The following is an 8,549-nucleotide window of genomic DNA, read 5'->3' as shown; positions in this document are numbered from 1 at the left end:
AATAAAAAGACCTTTTAACGAATTAATATGGATTTACCATGGGTATCAGTTAAACAATTCCTAACACTGAATATGAGACAGACCCTTTCAATGTGGAACTTCGAGGAACGTGAACTTTTTAAGACCCCAAATGAGGTACATTCCTCGTAATGTGGTACGCTTGTAAAACACGATTCTGAGGCTTTTTAAATAACTAACAGGAATCTTGCAATACACCTCGTCTCGGGTTAACAAAATAAATGAGATAAATATTTTGCGCAACAACTTTCCAAGGTTGTTCTGCGTTTATCTGATATGAAAAGTATAACGTTTATCCAAAAGTTGGTAAAACATTTATTTCTAGTACCTCCCTTTTGCAGACAGCCAGCTTTCTTATCATACGTCCAGAATGCTACAGTGAAAGCGGAAGTCATGTATTTCCCCACCTCTTTCGCATTTTGTCCTTCAGAGGAAAACGGCATTCGTCATTTTATGTTACTGTACCGAGGAAGTTGGTATGTGTCATATGGTTATGTTTCAATTCTGTATTAAGTAGATATTGTCATAGCTATAATTAATGGTGTGATGATATTTAAGATTAGAGTGACAAAATACTTAAGTAACGATTGAAAAATAAATGCATTTTTATAAATTTGATTGGTTATTTGGCTGTGGGTCGCTACAGTGGTGTATGTTTGACGACATTCCTGTATGTGTAAGGATGAAAAGTTTACATGTTTTGGTTTAGCTTAGCTGTCGGTAAGAAACCTAAAACTGGGTTGTGGCGGAAACGAAATTGTGTGTGTGTGTGTGTATGTATATATATATATATATATATATATATATATATATATATATATGTATTTTTTAATGGGGCATTAAACAAGTAACTGCTCATTTAATGTAGAACTACGAGTGTCTTTTTTTTTTTTTTGCTAACAAGTGACGCAAGAGTAAAAGCGGTTTGTGTAAAACTTAGTACTATAATGGTACAGACATTCTAGTTTCCGAGGAGACCGAACAATCTTTGGTAGCTCTGAATGCAGTATTGGAAAACGTGCTCTGCCTTTTCTTTTTCGATGCCCCATTCAGCATAACGATAGGTGTGTTCCTAGGCCCTGGCACTCTTGTACTGCGCATGATGTCGCCCATTTTGTCTTTCCAGTTAGTGATTTGCCGCCATTTTTTGGGAATATGAACTTGCGTGCCTTGGCTAGGGTTTAAGTAGTTTGCAAAAGATGTGTTGTGGTTGATTGGGTTTTATGTTTGAGTCTTCCTATAAAGTGAGAATGTGGTGTACGCGGGCGGTGGTTTTGACCGTGAATATCTCCAGCTGTATTACCCTCACTTGGTGCAATGTCCTCGGCAGACATAACTGACGTCTAATTGTTTTTTTTTTTTTTTACTTTAATGTGTTTCGTTTGGATTAGTTGGCTTATTTTACTTCACTCGACTGTGCAGAGTGCCATAGAGTGGTGCGCGGGCCCTTGCTAATAGACCTGAACTGTCATCCTTCGGCCTATGATATTAGGGCACAGTTCAGCACTCGGCGGCAATTGTTAAGCTTTTACTTTCCTGTGTTATTGACGTTATATTCTTGCTTTACTAACAGCAATTCTTAGTAGCTTACAAAAATCTTTCCAAGTCTTTGGCTTGTTAATACCATGACGGCAATGGACCACATTCATAAGTCAAAGTACATGGGGTTTGGCATTGTTTTGATTTTAGGTATGTCAAACGCCTTTCTCAGCACCCACAATATGCCCATTAATGACTATTCTTGCAGTTCGTATGGAGTTACATGTATCGGTAACCTATCCAAGTACGATTGTAAACTATTTTTTGAATCCTGTTGCTTTTCCTACTGGAACTGTGCTGGTATCCTTCCACACTGACCTCGTTTCTGCCTGCAAATCCTCGTATCTTGACTGTCTCTTATACGCAAGGCAGTGAATCATTGGGTGTAGCAATTTCCGTGATCAAATGCCCCTTTTGTCTTTTCGTGGATTATATCTGGTCTTGGCTCGTGTTTCCGGTGTTTGAGCTACCGCTAAAAGTTTCAGCAACCCCCGATTTAAGCCTTGCCGTATTATTATGACTTGGTATACAGTCCTCCTGCCATTAGTATAAATTCGCCTGTGGGAGGCTGCCATTAGTATAAATTCGCCTGTGGGAGGCTAGTAATCACCACACATACTAAATATTGAAGTAAAACATTTTAGGCAGGTGAAGTTCTATTACAAAACCAAGAATACGTACATTACAAAGGAAAATAGGCGTTTGTTTTATTTTTTCACCATTCCAAACTTAGGCAGGAAAAGATCGCATGGGGGGCGGTGTTACCGCCTGGGCTGACAACCTGGAGGGTGTGAATACTTTTGTTGTAATAGTATTTTACAGTCCCGCACAGCATGTCGTACGTTGATTCCATATACTGTGTATGGAGAACGATGGCTAGTGCGACAGTCACATTGATAAAGTGGTTATAATGTGACTTCTTTTGGGAGATTTTGAAGATTAGTACTTGCCCGACGGTCTGTCGTTCGCTTTTGGTAGCGTGAGGGGACTTCAGCCCTCAACCCAACTAACAGTCCTGCAGGGTCGCGCAGTTTTTTTTGGGGGGGGGGGGGGCAAGATTTCTCATTTTGATGGTCACTGTTTTGTTTTTATTGTATATATTCTGTGTGCATGCCAGTCGTTTCCCCGTTAAGCACACCGAAATACTTTCCCTGGCATACTTTGTAACTTAGTGGAAAGTTTGTATATGTCTGGTCTCAAACTTGTTTGCTAAAGCGCGCATGCATTTGTTAACCTCATAATGGGCAAACTGGGCTAGAGACCCTTATTTTATTTTACACTTGTTAACTGGGATAGTCCGACTGGAATCCTATCCATTTTCAGCGGAGGCCCGGGGAGAAAAGCTCCAAGACAAACGACAAAGAGATTAACTAATAATAAAGCAGACACTATACATTTTTACAAAGATGAAAACAATTTCACTGGTTTAAGGGTTAGCCCTTGGATAAGGTAAAAGAGAGAGTGAGATGTAAACGAGAGAGTGAGATGGGTAACAGTGAACTGACTAAGATAATATTCTTAATATGAAGTTTGAGTTAGCCAGGCTTGTTAGTCATTTCCCGTTTTAGCTATAACATGCAAGATTCCTTTGCCATCCGTTGTAGTATTTCCTTTTGGGTGTTATATTTGCGGTACAATCCCCTAAACCCGCAATTTTAGGAGAAGGATTGGAATATAGTCTTTAAGGATCTCGGGGTGTGTAATGGCTAGTTACTTGGCTTGGAGGAGCCAGGTAAGGGTGTGCCCTAATTTTGCCACAATTGGAGACCAGCGGAATATACATTTTGTAAAATGTAGAAGAGCTCCTCGATGCACTTGTTTTGCATTGAAACATGGTGTCATTTCGTTGTGGTTTTCTCTTGCACACGTTGTTGAGGTACGTGTAAAATGACTTTGTGATCTGTTTGATCGCATTCATACTGTAGGATGAATGGAGGAAATTGTAGAATGCTTAGCTTAACTAACGTCACCTAAAAGGTTTTTACGTAATGTAATACGGAGTGGTTTAAGGTGTCAAGTTCAGTGCCGTGGCGCTTTGGAAATTCATTATGCAGAACTTTCGCGCGTCTGTCCGACGTCATGTGGAGGGGGGGGGGTTAGCTACCGAGTGTCTATGGGTGGCTTTTTATGAAGTCCTGTTACAAGAACTCACCAAATAGTCACGCTAAAGAAAAAGCAAATTAGACCATAATAAGATTCGTTGTAATATATTGGCTAGACAGAGCTGGCAAGATTTGCAGCAGGTAAGGGTAATAAAGGACAGTGAGGGGAAACGTACTCGCAAGTGAGGGGAGTGTGTTGAGTAGATGGAAAGAGTACTTTGAAGGGCTGATGAATGAAGCAAATGAGAGAGAAGGTTGGATGATTTGGGGGTAGTGAATCAGGAAGTGAAGCAGATTAGCAAGGAGGAAGTAAGGACAGCTATGAAAAGGATGACTAATGGAAATTCCGGCTGTTGGCTCAGATGGTGGAAGCTGCTTAGGAAAAAATGGCAGTGGAATTTTTAACCAGATTGTGGTTGGAAAGTCAGAGGATGTCTGAGGAGTGGAGAAAGTGTTTTGGTACCTATCTTTAAGAATACGGGTGATGTGCAGAGCTGCAGTAACTACAGAGGGATAAAATAGATCGGTCACAGCTTGAAGTTATGGGAAAGAGTAGTGGAAGCTAGGTTAAGAAGGGAGGTGATGATTAGCGATCAGCATTATGGTTTCATGCCAGGAAAAAGCACTACAGATTCTGGAATTTTTAACCAGATTGTGGTTGGAAAGTCAGATGTCTGAGGAGTGGAGAAAGTGTTTTGGTACCTATCTTTAAGAATACGGGTGATGTGCAGAGCTGCAGTAACTACAGAGGGATAAAATAGATCGGTCACAGCTTGAAGTTATGGGAAAGAGTAGTGGAAGCTAGGTTAAGAAGGGAGGTGATGATTAGCGATCAGCATTATGGTTTCATGCCAGGAAAAAGCACTACAGATGCAATATTTGCTCAGAGTGGTGTTGAGGAAAACAGAGAAGGTCAGAAGGAGTTGCATTGTGTCTTTGTGGACTTAGAGAAAGCATATGACAGGGTGCCTAGAGAGGAATTGTGGTATTGTATGAGGAAGTCGGGAGTGGTAGAGAAGTATGTAAGAGTGATACATGATATGTACAAGGGTTGTGTCTCATTGGTGAGGACTGCGGTGGGAGTGACGGATACGTTTAAGGTGAAGATGGGTTTACTTCAAGGATCAGCTCTGAGCCCTTTCTTATTTGCAGTGGTGATGACAGGTTGACAGATGAGATTAGACAGGAGGCCCCGTGGACTATGATGTTTGCCGATGACATTGTGATATGTAGTGAAAGTAGGGACCAGGTTGAGGAGACCCTGGAGAGGTGGAGATATGCTTTAGAGAGGAGAGGAATGAAGGTCAGCAGGGCTAAAACAGAAAATGTGTGTAAATGAGAAGGAGGGTAGAGGAATGGTGAGGATGCAGGGAGTAGAGTTGGTAAAGGTGGATGAGTAAGTACTTGGGATCAACAGTTCAGAGTAATGGTGAGTGTGGAAGAGAGGTGAAGAGAGTACAGGCAGGGTGGAATGGGTGGAGAAGAGCATCAGGAGTGATTTGTAACAGACGGGTACCAATAAGAGTGAAAGGGAAGGTCTGCAAGAGGGTAGTGAGACCAGCTATGTTATATGGGTTGGAGAAGGTAGCATTGTCGAAAAGGTAGGCGTCAGAGCTGGGTGTGGTAGAGTTAAAGATGTTAAGATTTGCACTGGGTTGTGACTAGGATGGACAGAATTAGGAATCGGTATATTAGATGGTCAGCTCAGGTTGGACAGTTTGGAGACGAAGCAAGAGAGGCGAGTTTGCGTTGGTTTGGACATGTGCTGAGGAGGGATGCTGGGTATATTGGGGAAAAGAGGACATGCAGACGGTTGGTGTGAAAGAGCATGATGCAGAGGACAGGAAGAAATGGAAACAGATCCACTGTGGTGACCCCTAGCGGGAACAGCCGAAAGAAGATGATTATGTAATGCTTTTATTTTTCCAGTGGTATACAGCTATTGGTATTAAGTGTATGGTATTGTACTGTCCCGTTAATGCACACTTTACACAAATTATGTTCTAATTTGCTTTTATTTGAATGCAACTGTGATTTTATCTGGTAACTTATTGCCCAACTGTGCTACATTTATGTGCTGAAATTTGTTGTACTAACAAATGCATCTTACTTTTATTCAGACAGCCTGCTTTATATATAGGAGCATTTTGTTTGTCTTTCGGCTTTTCCTGGTTAGGGGTCGCCACAGCAGAACTCCAGTCCGCTAATGATAGGTAGTTGATTTTTACGTGCAGAGTTACCAGCCCTGACACACAACCTTCAACGAAGGTATGCCCATTCACGCATGATTGCTGCAAAAAGAAATGGTAAAAGCCTATGCGTTTGTACTTAAAAAAAAGTGGCTGTAGTAGTGGTGGTTGGCAGGCCATTTATGGTGTAGGGTGGCATTTTAGGATTACAGTGTATTTAGGCAAGTATTCTGCAGATGAGATGTTTGAGTGACAGTATTAGGCTGCCAACCAAGTAATCACCCCTCCCATTACCTGCAAGAGCTAGGGCATTGTGCCAGACTACAGTTTCCAAAGTTGTCTACCGCACAAAAGGAAGCATTTAGAGCTAAAGCAAATGTCCCATGTTTTCTCTCTAGTGCCAAGTGGGACATGGTGTGAGGTCTGCAAAATGTGCTCTGTATGTGGCAGTTGAGAAGATTTATAATAAAATAGAAAGTGGATTAGCAAGTAGCACTCTGGGTGTGATGTGTGGTGTGGACCCAGTTATGCTGCATTATGCACCATGTGGACCCAGTTATGCTGCATTATGCACCATAAAAGAATTTAACAGAGCTGCCCATCTAAGTCTTTGGATAACTACCAGAGCAGGGTGTAGACATTTTCAGTGTTGTCACATGGTGACAGATAACCAAAGGTATGACGTGGGGTTTGCGTGGGTTCTTGGTGCTGACTGTTGATATTGTGAGAATTGCTATTGAGAGTAATGTGCACTTTGTGGGCTCTCCACCCCAGAATGCTCATTAGAAAAGCCTGCTCAAGAACAGCCTTTCTGGGACCACTTTTGCTTGGTGGCATACTTTTATTGTGCACAGGCAGCATAGTAGATTGCACTGTTTTTGGGAATGTACCTGTAGAACTAAGATAACTGCTTGCAGGTTTTTAACTACTAACGTTTGTAGCAGTAAGATCATTTGTCTCAACTGCTGTTGGGTGTCTGCACTACATTTTTAAGAGCATGTGTTATGTATGGACACATGCATGTGTTGCTCACCTAGTTAACTTTCCTATACAAAAATGTGTAAGTAGATCATGCGTGTGCACTCAGTTAGAAATTTCACTTGGCAAACTCTGTTTTTTAGCTGGGTTGATGCTCCGGTCCTAAAACTGCTTTCAGACCCATCTCTGGTTAATATGCTTACAGTTACAGGATCATGTGGTTTACTTCAGTGTCATGTACACACAAAAGAGAGATGGTACAGTCTTGTAAGACTTAAGTGCCGAATAGCATTGAAAACATAAGCAATAGCAATTGGTATGCTGTTTTTTTTTTTCTTTTGCAAGGCCCCCTTTTTTGCACTGTTGGTTTTAAAATATTGGGGCCGTCAAAGCTCCTTTCAACAACTAGAATTGTCATCTGGTTTTTGATCATATCCAAATTGTTAGATGTCTCGAAATTCAAGCCTTGAATGTAAACTGTTGAAGCAGTTTGTATAGGTGGCGTTACTTTTTTCTTTTAATGTGTCACAGGCTGGTTATGGCCAGTTCTGCTTTCAAGATTTTTATTTTTCTGCTTTTTGTATACATATTTGTTGCTTAGCATGTCAGTCAAGTTGAGGCTAAGTCATAATTCCCGAAGTCACAGTTTTGCTTCTTGATTGGGATTTGTTTCTTGCTTGCTTTTACCAACGGAAAGTACAGTTGTGTAAAATCTTACCATAACTGTAGATCTCCTTGCCTCCTTCACTGCAGTATTTGACTTGGAGATTCTGTGCAGTGAAGCCTGTCTGGCCAGTTTACCAACACCTACCATTGCTTTAAGGTACGTTAAAATTCACTTAAACACTCCTTGTGTAGCGTAGCGCATGAAGGTGGTGATCAGATGTACCGTCCATAGAACTGATTGCCCCGGTAGGAACAGCAGTCCAAGGAAAACCTAGAGAGAACCTGCACATCCAGGAAGGGGGGGGGATAGTGGGGTGGAGGGAGTGAATACTGTAGTGGTGAAGGCAAGGGTCACTGCAGTGTTCATAACTTGTGGGAGAGTGCCAAAGCTCAAAAAGAAACTTTAAGAGGAGAAAGCAGCAGTAGAGTCCACTAAGAAGCCATGAGGATTGGCATTGGCAAAACCAGCTCTAGAGATACCATCCAAGTCCAGGTAGAAGAATAGAATTAGTGTCTTGAGCCACGGCTCTAGTAGAGTGAGCCTTTACAGAATAAGGAAGGCTTTTGCTGTGAAAAGTGCAACAAAAGAAATAGCCTTTGAAATCCAAGTAGAAACTGTTTGCTTGGAAACAGTCAACCCTAAAGACCTAGAAAGAAAACAAACTGATCAGATTTTCTGATGGCCTTAGTCTTGTGTGAATAAAATCTGAGATGTCTAAAGTATGCAGCATCAGTTTACTGTTGGTTTGTAGGCAAATAAACTGAACTGACAACACATTAACCACTTTGGGCATAAAAGGATTAGTACACAAGAACACCGTAACTTCATGAAATATTAAAGGTGGACAAGCTGTAAGGGCTTGCAACTCTGCCACCCATGTATCAGAAGTAAGAACAAGCAAAGGAGATGTTTCAAGAAAGTTGAAAACAGGCTCAAAAAGATTTCTCCAGAAGGAAATTAAGATCCCAGGGAGGAGTAACAGGCTTCCTGGGAGGTCTAATATTAAGGACACCTTGAAGAAATTACTTGGCCTCAAATCTAGAAGCTAAAGGGGGC

The 8,549-nt window shown here is 41.4% G+C and overlaps 1 protein-coding gene across 1 annotated transcript in view; it reads left to right on the top strand.

Moving 5' to 3' along the window:
- The first annotated feature begins 404 nt into the window (after positions 1 to 404).
- The window catches only part of LOC122804239 (serine/arginine-rich splicing factor 5-like), a 62,674-nt gene continuing 54,529 nt past the window's right edge, over positions 405 to 8,549 (top strand). The window contains exon 1 of the mRNA XM_044073990.1: positions 405 to 494. The gene's annotated coding sequence lies outside the window, so the exon portion shown is untranslated. The remainder of the gene's footprint in view (positions 495 to 8,549) is intronic.

Source organism: Protopterus annectens, chromosome 6.part0, assembly GCF_019279795.1.
Source record: "Protopterus annectens isolate FY-2018-M chromosome 6.part0, PAN1.0, whole genome shotgun sequence".
Lineage (NCBI taxonomy): Eukaryota > Metazoa > Chordata > Ceratodontiformes > Protopteridae > Protopterus > Protopterus annectens.
Note: the sequence above shows the minus strand (reverse complement) of the source record. Positions and strands in the feature narration are given on the sequence as shown.